Source organism: Chiloscyllium plagiosum, unplaced genomic scaffold (assembly GCF_037043375.1).
Source record: "Chiloscyllium plagiosum isolate Xiang-an unplaced genomic scaffold, Cpla_swu_hap1 HiC_scaffold_18, whole genome shotgun sequence".
NCBI classification, from domain to species: Eukaryota; Metazoa; Chordata; class Chondrichthyes; order Orectolobiformes; family Hemiscylliidae; genus Chiloscyllium; species Chiloscyllium plagiosum.
In genome coordinates this window covers 47,933,736-47,959,696 of record NW_028270156.1, presented here as the reverse complement: position 1 = coordinate 47,959,696, position 25,961 = coordinate 47,933,736, and the positions used below count along the sequence as shown (strand labels likewise).

At 42.7% G+C, this 25,961-nt stretch overlaps 1 long non-coding RNA gene across 1 annotated transcript in view; it reads right to left on the bottom strand.

Moving 5' to 3' along the window:
- Window positions 1-945: 945 nt before the first annotated feature.
- LOC122557838 (uncharacterized) overlaps window positions 946-25,961 on the bottom strand; it is a 93,586-nt gene continuing 68,570 nt past the window's right edge. Inside the window, exon 3 of the long non-coding RNA XR_015760183.1 lies at window positions 946-1,114. This is a non-coding gene — a long non-coding RNA (uncharacterized LOC122557838). The remainder of the gene's footprint in view (window positions 1,115-25,961) is intronic.

Sequence of the window (25,961 nt, the reverse complement as noted above, 5' to 3'; positions counted from 1 at the left end):
TGGGACTGTCTGTGCGGGCATTGCCTCACCCAGTGGTCCATTGCTCCGTAAACAAAGCACCCACCAGATCTAGCTCTGCCAGCACCTCTTCCGCTCTCTTTTTCTGCAGCACCTCCCTCCAACGGCTGGGCAACCATCTGCATCAGATTAAGCTGAGCTTTATGTGCTTGCTGTTTCATCTTCAATTTCCGCTCATACTTCTCTTGGGTAAGCAATTTTTCAGCATGTATCGCATGTTGTTCTATCAAATTCAGCTTTCCCATGTCCCAGGTAATACATGTATCTTATACCTTTTTCGCTATTTCATCCTTCACTCCATTGATGAAGCTGTTCGTCAGGTGTGCCTCATACGGCGTGATTTCTGCCGTCGTTATGTCCTCGGGTGGTCTCAGTCCACTATGGGCATTATGGACTTCAGTGAGGCATGTAAGGTACTGGGACACTGTCTCATCTTCTCGCTGTTTACACGTTGCTATTTTGGTCATGTCCATTTGCACTGGGAATGCCTCCCTACAGGCAGTTACCAGCACTGCAACAAAAGCATTAAAGTCTCCGTTCTGTTCCACTTGCGGGTTAGCGGCTCTGGCGTGGATGTTTGCGGTTGGCCATTTATACTTGATTTTGGTGCCATCTGCACCTACTTTTGGTCCCAGGAGACGTGGGTGATGTGACATGGGATGAAACTCGATACAGAATATTGTCACTTCTTCAGCGAATTTATTACCTCCAACCTCGCGTGAGTCAGGCAACTGCCCATAGGCACTTTCCAAGTTCTTCATGGTCCATGTTCGGTGGACCAACACTGGGTGCCCTTCTGGACCTGCAACATCAACCATTGGTGCTTGCAGGACTACCTGGTTAGATGATCGTACACCAGTGCTCTCGCTGGCTGACTCATCGTCCATCGTGGGAAGATCGCGAGCAGGCACTGGATGCCTTTCCATTTTGGAGAGGCAGTCATTATTTTGGGCTCCTTGCTTCAATTGGCTGTGGGTATGGCATGCTATTGGTGATTCAGCAGATCCTGAGGCGGCGGCCGCTGACGTCGAACCTTCGCCAGGCGGATCTCATAGCAGGGCTGTAGGTCTGGGAGGGCAGTCATCAAGGTCAGGATCTGAAACAGAATTAAGACACTGTACAGCTTCATTAGGTTGTTTTCCGTGCGCGTCCGCATGTGCGCTGGTGTTTGTACGTGTATTTGATCTATCTTTTACTTGAGATTTCCTTTCACTGATATCAGCCTCAGCTTTCCACATTATAAGCACTCCAATTCACAGGTTCTATTTTTCCCTTCTTTTCTCCTTCTCCCTCCCCTCCAACCTCGACCTCAATATTTCCAACTGCCGTTTACTAAAACTTCCTCTCTCCGGAAATCCACATTCCTTGACCCACAATTCGAACTGCTTTACAGACTCTGGGCCATAATTATTCAGCATGTATTGTATTTTTGGTAGAACATTCCAAGTTCTCTGTAGACCCTCTTTTTGTTTGCTCTTGCTGGACCCAATTTTTAGCGTTACTGGAAATGTGCTCAGCTCTTTCTTTCTCTCTCGTGGTACCGTTATCTTTTCCCTTTTGACTTGGTTTCACCTCTGGAGGTCTCCTCTGACATTGGGCAACTCAATGCCTTGGTTTTAGTAAACCAAGAACCCATGTACCCGGTACGTCTTTGGCGAGTCCAACTCAGCCAGTGGTAGTTCCAAGACTAAAACCACCCTTAAACTTGCTGTCTCTTAAACACTCTAGCGACGACTATCCCTTTCCCTTGGGTTTTGCTCAAATACCACGCAAGAGTTCACTGAACCCTTTTACTGCTTTATTTATTCTCTTAGAATGAGTCTCTATGTAGGAATACTTAAGCCATGACTTTTACCCCGACCCTATTCGATTCAAACCCTGGCGCTTGGGCAATCCACAGATTCCCAGTTCTCTTACGCAAAGGGGCCAATTCATTGCTCGAGATGAAGTGAAAGACCTTCAAGGTGCTGGCGCTTGCGCCTCCTGGGAATCCTCAGAATCTCACCCAGTCGCGGGATCCCAGACGAGCCCCCAAGTCTACTGTCGTGGAAATTAAATTGACTCAACTCAACTATTAGCAAGAGCAAAGAAAAAGAACTTTATTATATTTTAACCTCTGCAAAAATGCCTTGTGTAAGGGCCCTGAGCATAATTCAGAAACACTTTTTATACCATTCTTATCATGATTTCAAGGGCAAAGACTGGGAAAACTCAAGTTGTTATTTTTTCATTCCTTTTTTGTGGACGTACTGTTCTGATGTTTTCCTTAGCTCAAATCTGAAATTGACTGCTCACAAGGCCAGTTTGAATGTTTACAAAGTTCCGCAGAGACAAACTGTCCCTTGACTGCAGACTTCAGCAAAGTTGCAAAGTGTCAGAAAAGTTTTAAATTTAGTAAAGCATTCTCTTTCAGATTTCAGAGTAAATGGATTTCAGAGTAAATGTTAATTTTGTTAATTTTCCATTACAATCCTTAGAAAAGTATAAACACAGTAGGAGTATACTTAAGAGGGCAAAAGGGGGACATGAGATAACTTTGGCAAACCGGGTTCAGGAGAATCCATAGGGATTTTATAAATACATTAAGGACAAAAGGATAACTATGGAGAGAATAGGGCCCCTCAAAGATTAGCAAGGCGGCCTATGTGTGGAACTGCAGGAATGGGGGTGATACTGAACAAATATTTTGCATCATTGCTTACTGTGGAGAGGGACATAGAAAAGATAGAATGTGGGCAAATAAATGGTGACATCTTGAAAAATGTCCTTATTACAGAGGAGGTGGTGCTGGATGTCTTAAGACATATAAAGGTGGATTAATCTCCTGGACATTATCAGGTGTACCCATGAACGCTGTAAGAAGCTAGGGAAGTGATTGCTGGGCCTTTTGCTACGATATTTACATCATCGATAGCCACAGGTGAGGTGCCAGAAGACTGGAGATTGGCTAGCATGGTGCCACTATTTAAAAAAGGCAGTAAGGAAAACTATAGACCGGTGAGCCTAATATCGGAGGTGGGCAAATTTTAAGAAGAATCCCTACTAGCAACAAGTCCACACCAACCGTCCAAAGAGGAACCCACCCAGACCCATTCCCCTACCCTATATTTACCCCAGACTAATGCACCCAACCCCCACATCACCAAACATGGCCAATTCACCGAACCTACGCATCTTTGGATTGTGGGAGGAAACCCACACAGACATGGAGAGGATGTGCAAACTCCACACAGACAGGCACCCGAGGCTGGAATCGAACCTGGGACCCTGGCACTGCAAAGCAGCAGTACTAAACACTGAGCCACCTTGCCACCCAAATTGTTGGAGGGAATCATCGGGGACAGGATTTACATGTATTTGGACAGTCAATATGGCTTTCTGTGTGACAAATCATGTCTCGTGAACTTGATTGAGCTTTTTAAAGAAGTAACATAGAGGATTGATGAGGGCAGAGCAGTGGACATGATCTATATGGACTTCAGTCAGGCAATCGTCAAAGTGCCTCATGGTGGACTGGTTAACAAGGTTAGATCTCATGGAATACAGGGAGAGCTAGTCATTTGGATACAGAACTGGCTCAAAGGTGGTGGTGGAAGGTTGCTTTTCAGACTAAAGGCTTGTGACCAGTGGTGTGCCAAAAGGATCGGTGCAAGATCCACTACTTTTTGTCATTTATATAAATGATTTAGATATGAGCATAAGAGGTATAGTTAGTAAGTTTGCAGATGACACCAAAATTGGAGGTGTACTGGACAGCGAATACAATGGGATCTTGATCTGATCAATGGGTGAAGGACTGGCAGATTGAATGTAATTTAAGTAAATGTGAGGTGCTGCATTTTGGAAAGGCAAATCAGGGTAGGAGAAAGTGAGGTCTGCAGATGCTGGAGATCAGAGCTGAAAATGTGTTGCTGGAAAAGCGCAGCAGGTCAGGCAGCATCCAGGGAACAGGAGAATCGACGTTTCGGGCACAAGCCCTTCCTGAAGAAGGGCTTATGCCCGAAACGTCGATTCTCCTGTTCCCTGGATGCTGCCTGACCTGCTGCTTTTCCAGCAACACATTTTCAAATCAGGGTAGGGCCCATACATCTAATGGTAAGGTCCTGGGTAGTGTTGCTAAATGAAGAGACCTTAGAGTGCAGGTTCATAGTTCCTTGAAAGTAGAGTTGCAGATAAATAGGATAGTGAAGAAGGAATTTAGTATACTTTCCTTTATTGGACAGAGTATTGAGTACAGGAGTTGGGAGGTCATAATGTGGCTGTACAGGACATTGGTTAGGCCACTTTTGGAATATTGCATGCAATTCTGGTCTCCTTCCTATCGAATCCTAAAAGGGTTCAGAAAAGATTTACAATGATGTTGCCAGGGTTGGAGGGTTTGAGCTATAGGGAGAGGCTGATTGGCTGGGGCTGTTTTCCTTGGAGCATCGGAGGATGAGGGATGACCTTATAGAGGTTTATAAAGTCATGAGGGGCATGAATAGGATAAATAGACAAGGTCATTTCCCTGGGGTGGAGGTGTCTAGAAGTAGAGGGCATAGGTTTAGGATGAGATGGGAAAGATTTAAAAGGAACCTAAGGGGCAACTTTTTTACACACAGAGGGTGGTGCATGTATGGAATGAGCTGCTAGAGGAAGTGATGGAGGCTGGTACAATTACAGCATTTAAAAGGTATCTGGATGGGTATATGAATAGGAAGGGTTTAGAGGGATATGGGCCAAGTGCTGGATAATGGGACTAGATTAATTTAAGATATCTGGTCGGCATGGATGAGTTGGACTGAAGTGTCTGTTTCAATGCTATACCTTTCTATGACTCTATGATTCTATGATATGACTGCTGCTGCAATGCACCCCTTCTGCAACTCCCTCATCCCCTTGCTAAGATCCATGACTCTGGGCTTGTTCGGACTGTTTTGTAGTTTCAGCAGTGGTTACCATGTGTGTTCTGATCCAGCTAAAACTACAGAGCTGTGGGTCATGGTTATTCCATTGGCCAATAGCACTCTAAGGCAGGAGATCCTCCTGAGATAGGAATGGAAGTCTCACCTTAAAGCTTTAATATAGTTGCAGGGCAGCAATCGATATCATGGGCATTATTCCACAACAAAGTCCCCACCCCATCTGATTTTGTAGCCAGGCGTGTGGGGATAGTGCCCATAAACTTTAACTTCTCTTTCTAAAGGATGAGATCCTATATTTTTTTTCAACCTGCACTACCACTTTTAAATATTTGTAGCACAGATATCTCCAGGTCTCTCTGTTCTTTCATCTCTTAAATTCACATGTTTTTGCCTGAATTGTCTCACCTTTCTACTAAAGGATAGTGACTCACACATTTCTGGATTGAACCTCATCAGCTGTTTATCCGCCCATTGCCCCAGCTTGTCTAATTAATCAGCCAAATTCTACTGAAGATTTTCTTCATGGTCACTACATTTGCAAGTTTCGTAATGACTGCAAATTTTGAAATGGTATATACCCAGAACATTTTAGTACGTTATTATCACATACCTGTGGGCCTAGAATTGAATCCTGGGAGCACCATTGTATCCCTCCCTCCAGCCTGAAAAACAGGCATTCACCACAACTCTCTGTCATCTACCATGGCTAAGTTTACATTCATTCTACTAACGTCCATTTTTAAACCACAGCCTTCTATTTTTTGAACAAAATGTGATATCTTATCAAAAGTATTTTGTACGTCCAGACACTTCAACTTCTTTCACCTTCTCTGTAACCTCATAAAGAAGCTCAACCAACATAATCAAACACAATCTCCCCATAGCTGAATCTTCTTCATTAATGCATGCTTTAACAGTGGCTGTTACTCTTATCCCAGATTATTATTTTTAAAAGCTTCCTGTTGTTTGGTGGTTCCTCATCTCAGTCAACTCGGCAAACGCTAAATCAGATAGTTTTACTGTGAACATCCTCCTTTTAATTTGAGACCTAAAAGGCTTGACTGGTCTTTTGTGGCAGAGTCTCATGAGAAGACATTCTTGTCTTAAGCAAAATGTAGTTTATTGCATGATAGCAATCAGGTACATGCTAAAATGGCAAGATACACATTGTTACTTTAACTATGAAAATGATCTTGATGGCTCCTTTAAGATCCACAGTGGCTCAGTGGTTAGGGCTGCTGCCGCATCTGGCAAGGACAGTGTATTACACCAAATTCATGCAGATGCAACTAGTTTCCAGGAGGTACCCAGCCTGAGCAGGAACCACTTACGGGCCCCCCAGATGTCTCCTCTCAGGACATTACAGAACCTTCCACCTCCTCCCATCTGCATCCTCAATCATAGAAACATAGTAATAAAAGCAGGAGTAGGTCATTTGACCCGTCAAGCCTGCTCCACCATTCATTAAGATCATGGCTGATCTATCCATTGTCTCAGCTTCTCCTACCTGCATTATCCCCATAACTCTTAATTCCCCTACCATGCAAAAACCCATCCAACTGTGTCTTGAATATATTTAATAAAGCTGCCTCAACTGCTTCCTTGAGCAGAGAATTCCATAGGTTCACTACTCTCTGGGAAAGGCAGTTCCTCCTCGTCTCTGTCTTAAATCTACTCCCCCTAATCTTGAGGATATGTCAGCTAGGCAAAAGTGAGGACTGCAGATGCTGGAAACCAGAATTTAGATAAGAGTGGTGCTGGAAAATCACAGCAGATCAGGCAGCATCCGAGGAGCAGGAAAATCGACATTTCGGGCAAAAGCCCTTCATTAGGAATAGAGGCAGGAAGCCTCCAGGGTGGAGAGATAAATGGGAGGGGTGGGGCTGGGGAGAAAGTAGCAAAGAGTACAATAGGTGAATGGGGGTAGGGATGGAGGTGATAGGTCAGAGAGGGTGGAGTGGATAGGTGGAAAGGGAGATTGGCAGGTAGGACAGGTCACGAGGACAGTGCTGAGCTGGAAGGTTGGAACTGAGGTAAGGTGGGGGGAGGGGAAATGAAGAAACTGGTGAAATCCACATTGATGCCCTGGGGTTAAAGTGTTCTGAGGCAGAAGAACACCTCATCTTCCACCTCGGAATACTTTAATCCCAGGGCATCAATGTGGATTTCACCAGTTTCCTCATTTCTCCTCCCCCCACCTTACCTCAGTTCCAACCTTCCAGCTCAACACTGTCCTCATGACCTGTCCTACCTGCCAATCTCCCTTCCCACCTATCCACTCCACCCTCCTCTCTGACCTATCACCTCCATCCCCACCCCTATTCACCTATTGTACTCTTTGCTACTTTCTCCCCAGCCCCATTCATCTCTCCACCCTGGAGGCTTCCTGCCTCTATTCCTGATGAAGGGCTTTTGCCCGAAATGTCGATTTTCCTGCTCCTCGGATGCTGCCTGACCTGCTGTGATTTTCCAGCACCACTCTTATCTAAAAAATTGAGGATATGTCCCCTAGTCCTAGTCTCCACCACCAGTGGAAACAACTTGCCCACCCTGTCATCTTTCCCTTTCCTAATTTTATACGTTTCTATAAGATGCACTCTCATTCTTCGAAATTCTAGTGAGTACAGTCCCAGGGAACTCATCCTCTCCTCATAGGGTAACCCCTTCATCTCTGGAATCAACCTAGTGAACCTCGGCACGGTGGCACAGTGGTTAGCACTGCTGCCTCACAGCGCCAGAGATCCGGGTTCAATTTCCCGCCTCAAGCGACTGACTGTGTGGAGTTTGCACGTTCTCCCCGTGTCTGCGTGGGTTTCCTCCGGGTGCTCCGGTTTCCTCCCACAGGCCAAAGATGTGCAGGTCAGGTGAATTGGCCATGCTAAATTGCCCATAGTGTTAGGTAAGGGGTAAATGTAGGGGTAGGGGTATGGATGGTTTGCGCTTCGGCGGGGCGGTGTGGACTTGTTGGGCCGAAGGGCCTGTTTCCACACTGTAAAGTAATCTAATCTAATCTAATCTAATCCTCTGCACCAACCTCCAAAGCCAGTATATCCTTCCTCATGTAAGGAGACCAGAAGCACGCACAATACTCAAGCTTGTGAATGTTCAAGCCAAGGGAGGTGCATCTACTCGGCATGTTTGGATCCTCCAGCCTCAAATTTCCTTGGGCAGCCTGGTCACATATCAAGAGTTCTACTCCACAGCAGGGTCCCTCCAACCAAGATGCAGATCCCAGGACTGCACTGTGACAGAGTGAGAGGGAAAGGAAGAAGAAGGGCATGTCTGAGAGTACATAGGTGACGTCAGTCACACCTCTTTACTAATGCATTATCACGTTGATAATTATATATCCATATTTCATCATCAGCTGTGTGAGCAAATATAATTTAATGGCACAACTACAAGATTGAAGGTTCCCATCCTTGGCAATACACAATGTTCTAACCCTGTCTAAGCATTAGCTAGGTGAAAGTGAGGACTGCAGATGATGGAGATTAGAGTCAAGATTAGAGTGGTGCTGGAAAAGCATAGTAGGTCAGGCAGCAGGAAAATCAACGTTTCGGGCAGGAGCCCTTCATCAGGAATAGCAATAGCTATTCATAAGCAATAGCTATCCTTTCCATAGCACCCACACTAGCATAAAATGTTGTCATGACTGAATAAAGGACCAATAAATGACGTGACAGCTTCCATATGTTTGTTAAACATCATGAACCACATCAAAAGATCAAAGCATTCAGCTGCATTTGTAATTGGGGTTATACAGAGGATGCTGGCCTCAGCTACTTCAAAACATTTACAGTCAGTGAAAGATCATTTTATGTAAGTAAGTTCCAATGAATGAGATTGACAAAGAAATCCTTACTGCATTGCTCTGCTCGATGCTGTTGCTGAGTAGGATGCTGAAGGTGCTGTTTTGTCTGGATAACATTCTCATCATCGCAATGCTGCAGCTCTCTCAGATCCCTACCTTCCAGCCTTGGTGTGTCCTCCAGTTATTTGGAGCAGAGATTCTGAGAATCAAGCAGTGTCCTCTGTCTGGACCATATGGCATGAAGCCTCAGACAATTACCTTATTGAAACCTGATGTGGAGGGACCATCCTATGTCCCACATTGGCCCCAGAGGAAGGAGCTGTTACATCGCAGACACAGAACAACCTCGATTATCCGACCAAGACAGGTGGGAATCATTTTGTTCAGATAATTGATTGTTCAGGTATATGAACTGATGGCTGCAGGGAGCAGGTGTGAGACCAGGTCGCAGTTCCCCTGGTGAAAGCAGTTCCAGCTTCTCCAATACAGAATTGTTGAATAGTAGAATTCACCTAAGTCTGACTCTCCAATTCTGTCCACATACCTCTGCAATTGCTTCCCCTCATAACTGGAACCCATCACCCACCCTCATCCCACCCCAGTACAGTTGTGTGAGCCTATGTTCTCAGCTTGGTGTTGAGGCTGAGTGGCCAGCTGTGGGGAGAGCAGGGGAAAAAAAAATTGCTGGACTGACATATTTTGTTCCCTTTGTGGCCAGTTGTGTCGGGTGTTCCCCTTGCTACAGGCATGCCGCCATTTTGTGACCATGTCCCTGAATCCAGCTTCTCTTGCTCAGTATGTTCTGATACTGCCACCCAGGACCTTGTTTCTCCGCTGTTCCAATTCTTTCTGCACCCTGGTGGTCCCCTCGTGCCCAAGCCTAGCTCATCAGCCACAGGGTTTCCGAAGAAGTTAAAAATGAAGACCAAGCAACAACATTAGCATTTATATAGCCTCTTCAATGTGGTAAAATGATGCAAGGTGCTACACAGTAGAAGTTTGACACTGAATCATTTGAGGAACTATTCAGAAAGAAAATAAAAACATAGTCAACTTTTAAAGAAGGAGGGAGATGTATAGGAATGGAATGATTTCACGTTTTTACGGGACTTTGAGATCTTGTTTGGATAATCCGAAATTCGGATAATTGATGTTCGGATAATCGAGGTTGTTCTGTATACTGGATGGCACAATGTAGGGTACCAACCTTCACTTCTGGACAGAATGGACAGCCACCTGCCTGCTCTCAAGCTGCAGGCTATTCAAATGGAAGACAAGCAACTGAGACTGTCCACATCTTCACCACATCATAAGGGCACCAATGACTACTAGCTGCACAGTAGGAATTAGCTCTCCATCAGCTGGAGAGTGATGCTGCTTCTGAGTTTGTGGGCACGTGTTCCTCATCCATTTGTGTAGCTGCCCTGAGTGCAGTGGCTACAAAGATGGTCATAGCTTCTGAGCCTGATCCACTGGGGATGGTTCCAAGGAGCCTGGGTGGGCAATAACAGAACGAAAGCAGCTCCTCAGTCATGTGATCATTCTGCATCATAACACACACAAATAACATTTAAATAGTACCCTCTAAATCTTTATATTCCCTCTTGGTTGTCCTCCCTGTGAATCATACTGGTTTTCATCTTCCCTATTTAAACAATGGGACATGGCACCCTCTGAGCCCAGTGGGATGTCTCGATGTGAATGTTGCACATAGTTGCTCACATCTGTTGCTCAAGCCTTTTGGCATACTTACAATAGCAGATTGTACATGTGACAGTGTTAAGGAAGACCTCCCCCCACATCCCCTACCCCACAATACCCAAGGAGGTCAGTGTTGCAAATAGGATAATATTGTGGACATTTTTTAGTCCAAGATATGAAATGAACAGTGGCTTTGGGAACTTGGGAGTCGATTGCTCCTTTGGCAATGGGGGCAAATCTTTGTAGACCATAATACATTGGTTGCGCTTCACAACCGTGAGTGGGATTATGCAGTCAATTGGCCAGGATTCTTAGTCAGCAAACTAGGTCAATGTGTAAAGGATACATTTGGTGATTCTATGACTGCTTGTACTTTGTGACAGTTAATGCTATTGGCCTTTGAAGGGCCTCACATTGCCTCAAGGGCTTAGCCCCTCAATCAGGGTGACAACTTCGCAAATCTCCTTCTTCCCTTCTTGGTTGCCCTCCCTGTGACCCCTACTAGTTTTCATATTCCCCATATTCCCACAACACGTGTATTTAACTCATTCACCTCCCCACTTTATTGCCAAACCACAGGCACACTGTGTCATCTCATCAAACATAATAATGCATTGTCCCTAATCAAAGCCACAATGGTGCTGGCTCTTGATTACCTCTTTCCCTCCCATGCTGTTCATCTCCCTGAACTACACACCCCTTCACAGTTATCTTCCCCTCTGTATTTCAGAATGCTGTCACTAAACCCCCTAAATGATTTTCCCCAATGTAGCAGCTCAAAATACTTTCCTCTTGACTTTCACTGGACTGATTGCAAGTACTGATCATGGCCCAACCTGCTGACTAAGTTCGAAAGAAAGCCCTAACTAAAAAGTGACTGGACCCCTGACTGATCTTTATGCAGGTATCCTACAGACTTACTGTGATTCCCTGCACTGGTTACACAAGACCTGCAGAAATGACTGTGACACATTCTCCCCAGGCTGTAGTGGTACAGATCCCTTGACTCTGGACTCCCAAGTAACTAACCATGTCCAAACCCTGTACCAATAACAGACATTGCTTTTGACTTAGTCTGCCTGGATCCCCTGACGAAAGGCTGTCTCCCTTGGCCTGATAGAGAAGTATTCCCCTTAGACTTTGAGACGTAGCCATTTGATTGATACACATGCAGCATGTTTGTTTCAGAAGTTACTGATGCATAGTTAATGCTACTCAGCAACATGTCCACCTCCTATGATCACTACTCATAGCCATGACTTTATATCTTATGTTAAAAGGCAAGGAAAACATAAGTGCTGTGAGACTTTCAGCTCTTTAAACTCTGGTTGACAGGATAAAGCACAAAAAAGCAAGGCAGATTTACTGAGAGCACCCAAGTAAGTGCGTAGCTCACCTCCCGACTCCCAGAAAACTGTTCACCATCTACAAGGCACAAGTCAGGAGTGTGACAGAATACTCCCCACTTGAAGCTCTAACAACATTCAGGAAGCTCGATACAATTCAGAACAAAGCAGCCCTCTTGATTAGCACTATATCTATAACATCCCCTCCCTCCATCATCAATGCGGGTAGCACCAGTGTGTACCATCTACAAAATGCACTGCAGAAATTCACTAAGGTTTCATAGTACAAAGCAGGCCGCATCTGAGGAGCAGGACAATCAACATTTCGGGCATAAGCCCTTCATCAGGAAGACCTGAAACGTCAATTCTCCTGCTCCTCGGATGCTGCCCGACCTGCTTCCAGCACCACACTCTTGTCTCTGATCTCCAGCATCTGTAGTCTTTACATTTTCCTAAGTACATTCCAGAACCACAACCATTTTCACTGCAGTAATATGAGGGAACACCACCACCTATAAATTCCCCTTCAAGCCACTCACCATTCTGAGTTGGAAATATATCGCTATTCCTTCACTGTCAAGATCCTCCCAACAGCATTGTTGATCTGCCTACACAAAGTGGACTGCAAGGCTCACCACCACCTCCGCATGGGCAAATAGAGATGGACAACGAATTCTGGCCCAGCGAATAACATTCACATGCAATTAATGAATTTATAAAACCCACAATTAGGAATTTGGAATGTTGCATCTTGCCTAATTAAGTCACCCCATCTACCATGTTTCTCACTTCTGGGGGTTTTATACTGTTCACCCATTGAAATTGTTTGCCTTCCACTGAATGACTGTTTTGAGAATAATACTGCTGGGAGTGTGGAGATGGTTAAAGACAGTCTTCATTAAAAGCATGCAGAGGAGAGATTCATATTCCAAAGTCCCTCAACAAGTTCAGTCACAGTAAGGTTTATTTACACATAATTCTAAAATCAAGACATTTGGTTTCACAATGTTCTTGGTCTTATCCAGTCTGCATGTTTATGTCACCCAAGGTTTTCATTAACATCTTCTGGAAAGTGCATTTCATTGCATTCACACAGACAAGAAAGCTAGTGGAAAATGTTGAAGTGAAAAACAGCATCAGCTTATGAACTGTAGTAACCTTACCTCCAGAAGCTCTCAATCTTCATTCTCCACAATATAATTTTTTAAGTATTCCTCCACCTTTTACAAGCTACATGCTCTACTATATTTCCTAGAGCTGTATCTTTCTGGCCCTTCGATTAAAAATGTACTGTTTTTGACACACTCATGGATATATAGCAGATACGTTATTCCTTTACTGCTATTTACACTACTCTAACCCAAACCTGCATTTTGTCAATTGGAGTTATTACAGCCTTAGATCTGAACATTGCTCCAAATTATCAATATACCTTTTCATTTATTTCTTTCCTATCAGCTGATAGTCAGTACTCCCAATCCCCGCAATTTCTTTTTCATTCCTTATCTTAAAGCCAATTTAGCCTTTCCACTGTTACACATATTATTCCTACTTCTGGTGCGATAAGGAATATTTAATTAACACTACCAACTTTCCTTTCTCCCCCCTCATGTAAGCCATTTGAAACAGTGTGACCAAAAATGTTCAGTTCTTAATCCTAGCTTAAATTCTGTCTTTGAAACATGTATTTTAAAAGTTGAGATTTCGAAGTTGCTATCTCTACTGCCCAAAAGAGGCAAGCCAAAAAAACCTGCAGATGGTGGAATCCAAGGTAGACAAGCAGGAGGCTGGAAGAACACAGCAACACAGGCAGCATCAGGAGGTCGAGAAATCAATGTTTCGGGTGTAACCCATCTTCAGGACTGGGGGTGGGTGGAAGGAGAGTTGCAGATAAGGTGGGGTGAAGGATTGGGGGGGGAGGGGGCATTGGTGAGGTGGGATAGGTAAACACAGGTAGAGAGTATGACTTGGTTGGTCAGTGGGAGGAATGAATCTGGTTGGTAGCTGGAAGGAAGGGTTGATCAGAGGAATGGAAGAGAGGGGCAAGGGCTGGGAAGGGAGTCGGTGATGGGAAGCGAGGCTTTAGACCTGAAATGTTGACTTCTCCACCTCCTGATACTGCCTGCATTGCTATGTTCTTCCAGCCTCCTGCTTATCTACAAAAGAGTAAAGGCAGATGCCATGTGGAAATACAATGACATCCCCTTCCAAATCACTCTGATTTGTAAGTATTCTATTATTTCTTCAATGGCAGTGGGTCATGTTGTTGGTACTCTCTACCTAACAACACTGTGCATTACCTATACCATAAAATCAGCAGAAGTTCAAGAAGTCAACTCGCCACCTTCTCAAAGGAAGTTAGTTGTGGGCAATAAATGTCAATCTTTGCAAGCAACATCCCATGAAGGGAGAAAATACAGTATGTGAAATGCTGACACAGAAAATTAATGCTTGCATGGTTCTAGTCATTGGAGGAGTATTCAAATAATAAATAGTTCTTTGGAATTTAGCATCTCCTATTTAATATCTGGAGACATGCAAGGAATCTATGAAGGTATGAAGGGCTTGAGGGAGTGTACTTACAAGTGTTAATTAGTTTTGTCAAATGTCATTGTGAGTCTTATGTATGTCATAGGACAACAATCTTCATACTACCTAAAGCAATCATCTGTTTCAGCCACCCTGTGATAGGCCCGCATAAAAGTGGAGAGGGCAATAGCCTTCTGGCTCCATTTTGAGATCATTCCCACTTTGTTTACACTAATTTTCTCAAGTTAAAATTAGTCCTAAAATGGTTATTATGTTAAAAAAAAATCAGTAGTGCTTTAAGCTGATTTGGTCATGTTTCACAAATGTTTGAGGTCTTTTGTTTTGGCATAGAAAGGATTTTGAAATGAATTAGATTTAAGGATGATTTGGAGGTGCCGGTTTTGGACTGGCGTGTACAAAATTGAAAATCACACAACACCAGGTTATCATCCGATTTAAGAACTATATTTTAAACAATGCATTTTACACAGGCTTAACATTCTCCCTGTGGGTATGTGCTGTGCTGTTAAAATGGACAATTTTATTTGCTAATTAGCATGTTACTGGAGAGTTTTTTTTGCAATAATCAGGAACAAGAGTCAATTCAAAATCTCACAGCAGGTTTCCGATGGACATGCACACTTATTATTGTTGGGATAGCTGGATCACTTGAGCCCCTCTCGAATTGACAGTTGAGAATGCCAATCATATCAGTTGAAGTAAGTCCTGAAGCATGGCTGTGTCTTTGTGTACTTCTGCCTAAATAGGAGTTTTCATTTTAGTTTGGTTCACAGACAAGTTGGTGAAACTCTGAATGGCAAGAAATTGTATGTATAACTTATTCAATTCCGAGAGAGAGGAAAATAAACTTCAAGTCAGTTAGTCAAAAAAGGAGGAAGAAATGTGTGAACACAAAACTTACATGCTGAAGTAGGCCTCCTTAAGCTTGCTTTACCATTCTGATCTAATTATTACATATTCCTAGCTACCATGGATAGCTTTCCACCCTCATACTCATCAAGAACATATCCATTTTTACCATAAAAATATTCAAGGATTCTGCTTCCATCATCTTCTGAGGCAAAGAATTCCAAAGATTTACAATCTTTTGGGAGGAATCTTTCTCATCTCCATATGAAATGGACAACTCTTTATTTTTAGACAGTGATCCGTAGCTCTAGATGTTCCCCCAAAGAGATAGCATCCTTTTCACATACATCCCATCAAAACTCCAATATGTTTTATTCAAGTTGCCTCTTATTCTTCTAAGATCAGTAGATACAAGCTTAGCAGGAACATCTCCCCATAAGACAACCCACCCATTCCTGGTACTAGTCTAGAACACCATCTCTAAACTGCTTACAATGCATTTATATCTTCTTTAATAGTATACTATGCAGTTTTAATCTCATCAATGCCCTGTATAAATGAAGCATAATGTCCTATTTGCATATGACATTTTGTTAACTTTGCTAATTACTTGCTGTATCTACACGTTCTCCCCATGTCTGCATGGGTATGCTGTGGTTTCCTTTCACAGTCCAATGATGTGCAGATTGAGTGGATTAGGCATGTTAAATTGCCTGTACTGTCCAGGGATGTGCAGGATAGGTGGATTAGCCATGGGAAATGAGTTACAGAGATAGGGCAGGAGGGTGGTCTAGGTGGGATGCTCTTCAGATGGTGGACTCGATGGGCTGAATAGTCAGCTTCCTGCACTGTAGGGACTCTATAGTTTCGACAATATGCTTCTTTCTTATCATTCCTGCTAAATGAGCATTTTTACATTTTCCCAAATGATACTCCATTTGCCAAATCTTTGTCCATTCATGTAACCTACCCATATCCCTTTGTAAGCACATGCTGTCCTCTTTACAACTTACGTCATGAGTTATTTTGTGTTCTCAGCAAATTTAGCCACAATACTTTTGTCCCTTTAATTCATTGGTTTGCCTATACCTACAGAACATTGCTTCCTCAAAGAAATTCAGTAAACTGGTTAAAAAAAAACCTTTTCACAAAGCCATTTCAACACTAAAGCACGGTCCAATAAAGTATGCAGTAATAATTTTTAACATCTTCCCAACACCACATGCTAAACAACTGGACTGGAGTTTCCTGCTTTCTGGTCTCCCTCCTTTTTGAATAAAGGAATCAGATTTGCTACATTATAATCTAATGGAACCTTACCCAAACCTAGAGATATTGAAAAATTACAACCACTGCATCTACTCTCTTACTAGCCACTTCTTTTAAAACTTTAGGAGGAAGTCCATCAGGACAAGGGATTTGTCAACCTGCAAGTCCAGCAATTTACTCAACACTACTTCCCATCCGCTTGTAGTTTGCTCAAGTTCTTCCTTTCTTTCCATTTCCAAATTTATAACCACTCCTGCATCTCCATAGTGAAGGCTGATTGAAAATATATGTTCAACTTATCTGCAATCTCCTTATTATCCATTATTAATTATTCAAGCTAACTCTTTATAGGACTTAAGCACACTTTGTGAGCACCTTTTAAAAAATCTACAGCAACTGTTAATACATATTTTTATATTGCAGGCTGACTTCCTCCCTTTTTAAATTTTCTAATCTTCTTAAATTTTTAGTCATTTTTTAAATATATATTCTTTCCTATCTTCTGACCTGCCAACTATCTTTATGTAACTTTATATATGAAAGAATGATTCACATTTATCTTCATATTTTCACGACTACCAAACATTTCAAAAGATTTACAGTGAATGAAGCCTGTCAGCTGGTCTCTGGAAAGAAGGGAAACTTATTACAGAGTTGTGTGGAATAAGCCAGTGTAATTTTTGACCTGTGCCTGTATCAGAATGACCTGAAAGTAAGAATTAGTCAGCTCTTTAACTTAAGATAAAGCAGCATGATCTATTCTTTCAAAAGCAGAATACTGCAAATGCTGAAAAAGCTCAGCTGGTCAGGCAGCACCTGTGGAGAAAAACAGTTTCAGGTCAATTACCTTTTATTGGAATAGAGTTATAAAGTCACCGATCTGAAATGTTAAGTCTGTTTCTGTCCATAGGTACTGCCTGACCTCTGGCATAAATCTAGCTTTTTTATTCTTATTTAACTGTTTATTATCTTCTGATTCACAAAAGGAATTTGAAGTTAAGTGAAGTCAGATAGTGAACTGTTATCTTAAATCATCAGTTGGTGTCTTTTCAATTCAGGTGACAGAAACAGATCGAGTTTGCTGATATCTACAAACAATGTCCAAATTGTGCAAACCAAACTGAAAAACATATCATCACACTTGAGATTGCTTTAGGTCACCACGGCTGCTGGTTTAGGTTCTGGAATTGAAATACTGTCAACATTGCCAACATTTTACCCATATTCAATAATATTATAAGATGGAGTACAATGTACTAATGACAGTTTCTCTTTAAAGAGACCTTAATAGCTCGGCTTTCTCACTTGTTTGCACAGAACTCCTATTGTCATTTCAACTGTGTCTGACATGATGACACATCATGTACCTTAAATAATGTCAATTGTGAAAGATTTGGATATGTTTAAAGTTGTAAATGGAATATAGATCAAAATTTGTAAACTCTTCACAAATGTTATTGAAGTGATTATATAATTAGGATGTTCTCTAATTTTGGATAAAACTGATCAGGCCTTTTTAAAAATAAAACACTCTATCCTTTCAGCTTGTTCAACTTAGTACCATAACTTGCATCACAGCTACATGGTAGCTATTATGACAGCAGTAAAATTCAGCAATCAATTTTTGACTTCCATCATCTAACCTTTAATGTTTGGGAATTAAAAACTTTATTGCAGCTAACCAAGGGAGTAGGAAATAGAGGACCCAATTCACCCATCCTCACTCGATCATAACATTTAAGTATATATTTCATGAAAATCTCATATCAAATTCAGCTACTACACAGATGGCAGTTAGCTGCAGCAGAATGGGCAACCTAAGTAAAGAGGCAAGAGCAAACGAGTGAAAGGGTGGTTGTGGTGGAGCACAGACATTGTCACCCTGGGAGCAGATGACAGGTTGTTCCCCAATCCACTGGATTTTGTTTACATACTTGGCAGTTAAAATAGTGGGGTTAAGAATTATGCAATTGCACCACGTACTTGAACATTATTGATTCCTTTTCTGGAATCAAATTTGGTGAGATTAAAATATTGGGAATTCTGCAGGAAGCAATCAAACATCGGTCAAGCCAGTTCCTGCTTGAGAGGTTAACATGAAGCAAAAAAACATTGATTGAGGAAATCAAATAAATACATTGAATCAGACACTCTTGACATCTAAATATAACTCAAGATATATTACCTACCTATCTAACTGACATCCATATGCACCAATGATAATTATATATATCTTGAATATCCAATCAGCTTCCTTTGACACAATGCTCCTTCCAGTAACCCAATTGGATGAATTCCCTTGAATGCTCCTTTCTCCCCCAGCACTGTCCTCTGAGCTTTCTCTAGTATCCCATGTATCTCACTTCTTGCTGTTTTTGAGCTCAGCTTGTCCATGAGATCCACCTTCCGTTCTCGTGATCCTACTTACACTAAATTGCTAATGATTTAATAACCTAACTTTCCCTCCAGAGCCCCACGTCAGTTAACATTGTAAATGTTTCCTCTTTTCAGACGTTGTTCCTTTCCTTGAAGTCTTCAGTCACCAGCCCCTGCTGAAAACCAAATCTTAACCCTCTTATCTCCATCCTTGGTTTCTACTCTACAGCTCTTGAACCTATCGTTGCACCCCAAATCTACTCCCATCTTTTTGGGAATACCATGTTGAAACTCTTCAATCAGGTTTCTGCACTTGCCACAGCTCCAAAATTGCTCTTATCAAAATCAAAAATGACATCCTTTGTGACTGTGAAGGGAGCCTACAAATTATTCCAACTGCTTTTGTACTCTTACTATTCCAATCTCCACCCCTACTAAATCTACTTCTGATTGTCTAAGGTCAGCTTCTTTCCAGTGTCTTTATGTCATTCTTTATTATTGGGGGCTACCTCTCATCCTTTGCCATTCTATTTGTATTTCCTGAAATATTGTGTACCATTTGCAACCAAGTATCTGTAATGATGATTAAGTCTAAACCATTTTTCTCTATTTGAGAATGAATTCAGATACAAAACCTTAAACCTCATTATTTTTATTACGATTTTCTCCATTGATCTTATTCACTGATGCATAAATGGTGCTACATTCTTAGTCCCTTCCTGTTCCATCCTGCTGGTCACCGCACGGTTGCATTGCCTCAATGTTTTTCTTTGGATTTCTACATCTTCTTCCACCTAACCCTATTCCCTCTTTCCCACACACAGACCAATTCCACCCCAACTCCATCCCACATGTTAGCTTAAAGCCCTGTTCATAGCCCAGCTTAAGTGGAGTGTTTCAGAACAGGATAGCTCCCTCCTCCCTGAGTGCTGATGTCAGTGCTCTTTGAATTGAAGCTCCTTTTTCCTGCACCACTTTTTGAGCCATGCATTTAATTTTCCAATCTGCTTGACCCTTTGCTAATTGGCATGTGGCACAGGTAATGATTAGCTTTGGTGTTTTGCATTTTAATTTAGATTAGATTCCCTACAGTGTGGAAACAGGCCCTTCAGACTCCTCAAACCCTGTTACAAGATGACCATTCCTGTTTCTATCTATGTGACTGGTTTCCACATTGGCCACAACACATAGATCATCCCTCTCCACATTCCAAGTTCTTTTCCAGCCACGAAGAGATATCCTTAATTTTAGCACCGGGCAGGCAACACACCATGGAGGCTGCTACAGAGAACAGCATCCATCTTTGTGACCATAATGTCTCCTATTAATATTGCACTTCTCAACTTGATTGTCATCCAGCACCATGGTCCTATCGTCAGCTCCCTCATCCTCTCTGCAGCGTTCTCCTCAGTCGCACTGATAGTCAGCATTTTGTACCTGCTGGATGAAGGCATGGGTTGCAGGTTCTCCATCATGAGCTACTGGTTCCTCAAACCTGTCTATCTCTCTGGCACACTTTCTGTTATTGACTATTGACCAACATTAAACCTCAGTCTAATCTAAAGGGTGTGATAACCTGCCAAAACAAAGCATCCAGGATAACTCATCCCCTCCCTGAGGCCCCACAAAGCCTTCAACTCAGACTCCAGCTCAGCAACTCAAAGCTTAACTTGTGCAAGCTGCAGACATTTACCACATGATTACAGTGCATTCCACAGATTCCTACATGCTGCAGTCATGGCACACCAATATCCCTGCCCTGGCTGTCTTACCTTATTTGTTTAGTCAGTCGAGTAATTATGGATTTCCAGAGTTGAAGTAATAGTACAGGAGTATGATAAAATACATCCCACTGTCCTGCATGAATACAGTTACAACAACACTCAGGAAGATTGACACCTTCCAGGACATAACAACACATTTAATTGGGACCCCATCCACAGGCTTCAACACTCAATCTCTTCACCAATGATGCACAGCAGCAGCAGTGTGTACCATCCACAAGATGCATTGCAGAAACTCACCCAGGGCTATTCTGACAGCACCTTCCAAATCCATGACATAGAACATAGAACATTACAGCGCAGTGTAGGCCCTTCAGCCCTTGATGTTGCGCCGACCTGTGAAATCAATCTGAAGCCCGTCTATCCTGCACTATTCCATTATCATCCATATGTTTATCCAATGACCATTTAAATTCCCTTAAAGTTGGCAAATCTACTGCTGTTGCAGGCACGGCATTCCACGCCCTTACTACTCTTGAGTAAAGAACCTACCTCTGACATCTGCTATCTTGAAGGACAAGAAGCAGCAGAGAAAACCACCACTTTCCCCTTTAAGGCATACATCATCCGAATTTGGAACTATATTATTGATCCTTCAGTGCTGGGTCAAAATCTTGCAACTCCCTTGCAAACAGCACTGCAGGTATTAGGACAGCCAAAAAAGTGCAGTGGTTCAAAAAACACAGCTCACCACAACCTTCCTCATGACAATTTGGAATGGGTCATAAATGCTGGCCTCAGCAGGGATGCCCACAACCTATTACTGAATAAAAGAAATCCTCTGAACTTGGTGACAAAGAAGGCTGATTCAGCTGAAACTGAAACTGGAGGCCAAAAAGCAGGTCAGGCAGCATCCTAGGAGCAAGAGAATTGGTGTTTCGGGCATAAGCCCTTCCTTCATCAGGAATTGCCCATTCCTGATCAAGGGTTTACACCTGAAATGTCGATTCTCCTGCTCCTCGGATGCTGCCTGACCTGCTGTGATTTTCCAGCACCACACTCTCAACATTGATCTCCAGCATCTGCAGTCCTCACTTTCTCCTGGCCAAATAGATATAGAAAGTAAAGATTCCCTGTCCCTCTCTGCATGGAATTCCTCAGTCTATGTGCACTCAGCATCATTCCCTTGCATTTTGCGGTTTGTTCAAACCTGTCAGCAATTCCCATATGAATCAATTTCAGTTTGTACCTCACTCAGGTTTCATCACCTTTCTGTATATCCCTGCATCCTTTCTGTGTATCCCACTTGTCTTTCCACCCTCTGACCTCTTGCCTCAAATCAGCGACAGAGGCTGATCAGTCTGCCCAATATTGCAGTGGTCTGAAGTTGCTTTGAGTCACTCATTTATGGCCTGCAGCCCTCCTTCATATGGCAATAAGTCCTCACATGGAGAAATACCAAACAGGTGGCTTAAGACTCAACACACTTTATTTTTTGAGATGTGATTTGTGTTACTGACAATGCCTCAGTCATGACAATTTTCTTGAATTAAGTTTAGTTTTTCACAAGTCAGCATTGTCCAAGCATTACATTCCATCAATCAGAATTTCTGCTTTGCTTTACAAGAGGTAAATGAAAGATTCACTCAGATAGGTAATCATAAGGTAGAGAAACCTCCATTCAACTGACTAACTAATCACATTTTTTCCCAAACTATCAGAAATTAGTTCACAATGAAGTATTGTGAAAAGTTATTAATAATCACAAATACCCCACAGTCATTGCTTGAAAATTACTGGAAACATTTCACAGAATGACAGAATCGTGACCACACACAAGGAGGCTGACTGAGCAATTCACTTTGTGCTATCTTCCCACCTTCTTCCCATAACCTTCATACTCTTCTTTTACAGATAAATCCTTGTTAAATGCTCCACCTCCACTATCCTCTGAGGTAGTGCATTCCAGACTATTTGTTGCACAATACAAAGTCACATTTGCAAATTTTGCCATCTACTTTAAATCTGTGCTGTTTCATTCCCCATCCCTTCACAAGTGGAACCAGTTTCTCCCCACGCACTCTCTTCAGGTCTCTAAATTTTGAATACTTCCGTCAAATCTCCTCTCTGCCTTCTTTTCTCCAAGAAAAACAGTTCCAATGTCTCCAATCTATCTTCATAACTGAGATTCCTCATTGCTGGAACAATTCTCACAATCTTTTTGTGCACCTTCCTTAATGGCTTCATATTCTTCTGAATGTCTGGTTTTTAGAACTGGATATCACACTCCAGCTGGGGTTGAATTAATGTCCGATACAAATTGAATATAACCTCTTTGCTTCCTATACTCTCTGTCTCTATTAATAAAGCCTAGGACAATGTATATTTTATTCATAAAAATGGAAAGAACTACAGATGCTATAAAGTCAAACTAATATAGAACACAGAACAGAACAGTATAGTACATGCCCTTTAGCCCTCAATGTTGTGCCAGCATTTTACCCTTCTCTAAAATCAGATTAACCTGCATACTCTTCATTTGCACTATCTTCTGTGTGCCTATCCAAGAGTTACTTAAATATCTCTAATGTATCTGACTCTACTGTCACGCCTGGCAGTGCATTCCATGCACCCACCACCCTCTGCGCAAAGAACCTATGTCTGACATCTCCCCTAAACCTTCCTCCAATCACTTTAAAATTATGTCCCCTCATGATAGACATATCCGCCATCGAAAAAAGTCCCTGGCTATCCAAACTGTCTCTGCCTCTCATCATCTTGTGCACCCCTATCAAGTCACCGATCATCCTTCTTTGCTCCAGTGAGAAAAGCCCTAGCTCCCTCAACCTTTCTTCATATGACATGCCCCCCAGTCCAGGCACCATCCAGATAAATCTCCTCTGCACCCTCTCAAAAGCTTCCACATCTTTCCTATAATGAGACGACCACTACAAGTGTGGTCTAACCAGGGCTTTAGAGAACTGCAACATAAGCTCCCAGCTCTCAAACACAATCTCCCTGCTAATGCAAGCCAACATATCATATACTTTCTTAACAACCCTATCAACTTGGTTGGCAACTTTGAGGGGTCTATGGACATGGACCCCAAGATCCTTCTGTTCCTCGACACTGCCAAGAATCCTGCCTTTAACCCTGTGTTCTGCATTCAAATTTGACCTTCCAAAGTGAATCACTTCACAATTTTCCAGATTGAACTCTAACTGCCACAATTATCAGCCCAATTTTGCATCCTGTCAATGTCCCGTGCCAACCTACAACTGCCCTCCACACAATCTACCACTCCATCAACCTTCGTGTCATTGGCATACTTACTAATCCACCCTTCTACTTCCTCATCCAAGTCATTTATAAAAATCACAAAGAGCAGAGGTCCCAGAACCAATCCCTCTGGAAAACCACCACTGGTCACCAAGCTCCAGGCTGAATACTTTCCATCTATCACCACTCTCTGTCTTCTGTGGGCCAGCTAATTCTGTATCCAGACAGCCAGATTTCCCTGTATACCATGCCTCCTTACTTTTTGGATGAGCCTATCGTGGGGAACATTATCGAATGCCTTACGAAAATCCATGTACACCACATCCACTGCTCTATCTTCATCAATGTGTTTTGTCACATCCTCAAAGAAGTCAGTAAGGTTTGTGAGGCATGATCTCCTCCTCACAAAGCCATGCTGACTGTCTTTAATCAAACTATGGTTTTCCAAGTAATCAGAAATCCTGTCTCTCAGAATCCTCTCCAATACTTTGCCCACCACAGACATAAGATTGACTGTCTATCATTCCCAGGATTGTTCCTATTCCCTTTCTTAAACAAGGAAATAACATTTGCCACCCTCTAATAATCTGGCACTACCCCAGTGGACAGTGAGGATGCAAAGTTCATCACCAAAGACGCAGCAATATCTTCCTTTGCTTCCTGTAGTCACCTAGGGTATATCCCATCTGGCCCAGGAGGTTTATCTATCCTTACGTTTTTCAAAGTTTTCAGCACTTCCTCCTTACATCAACTTGTTTGAGCATAGCAGCCTGCATCACGCTGTCTTCAGAAACGTCAACGTTCCTATCAGTAGTGAGTACTGAAGCAAAGTATTCATTAAGGACCTCCCCTATTTCCTCCGACTCAAGGCACAAGTTCCCTCCACTATCTCTGATTGGCCCTACCCCCACTCTGGCCATCCTCTTCTTCCTCACAGAAGTGTAGAATGCCTTAGGGTTTTCCTTTCTCCTATCTGCTAAAGCTTTTTCATGTTCCCATCTAGCTGTCCTAGATCCATTCTTGAGTTCCTTTCTGGCAACTTGTAACTCTCTGAAGCCCTGTCTGATCCATGCCTCCTCAACCTCAAATAAGCTTCCTTCTTCCTCTTGACTATATGTTCCAAATCCCTTGTCATGCAAGGTTCTTTCAACCTACCATTCCTTCCTTACCTCAGTGAGACAAACCTGTCCAGCACTATCAATAAGTGCTCCCTAAACAACCTCCATATTTCTATCATGCATTTACCTGTGAAAGTCTATTCCCAATTTAGGCATCCCAGTTCCTGCATTGTATTCCCGTCCTCTAATTAAATACTTTCCCATACGTCTGCTCCTAAACCCTCCATGACCATTGTAAAGGTCAGGGAATTGTGATCACTATCACTGAAATGCTCTCCCTCCGAGAGATCTGAGACCTGGATGGTTCTCTGCCAAGCACCACATCCACTATGACCTCCCCTCTAGTCAGCCTATGTAAATATTGAGTCAGGAATCCTTCTAGGACACACTTGACAAAAACCGCTCCATCCAACCTATTTGAACTAAGGAGGTTCAAATCAATATTTGGGAAGTTAAAGTCACCCTTGACAACAATCCTGTTACTTCTGCACCTTTCCAAAATCTGCCTCCCAATCTGTTCCTCCGTGTCTCTGTTGCTATTGGGTTCTGTAGAAAACTCCCAATAAAGTGACTGTTTCTTTCCTGTTTCTGACTTCCACCCATACTGACTCTGTAGACAAACCCTCCTCGATGACCTCCCTTTGCAGCTATGAAACTATCCCTGATTAGAAATGCGACTCCTCCACGTCATTTACCTCCCCGTATTCCTTTTGAAACATCTAAACCCTGGAACATTGAACAACCATTGCTGCTCCTGTGATATCCAAGTCTCTGTAATGGCCATAACATCATAGTTCCAAGTACTGATCCATATTCCAAGTTCATCACCCTTATTCCTGATACTCCTTGCATTAAAATAGACACACTTCAACCCATCACAGTGACTGCAACTTTGCACTCCTCACAGACTCTCTGCACACTGTATCTGGCTATTCATTACCTACCCCATCATCTGACCCATAGCTCAGGTTCCTATCACACTGCCAATCTAGTTTAAACCCTCCCGAAGAGCT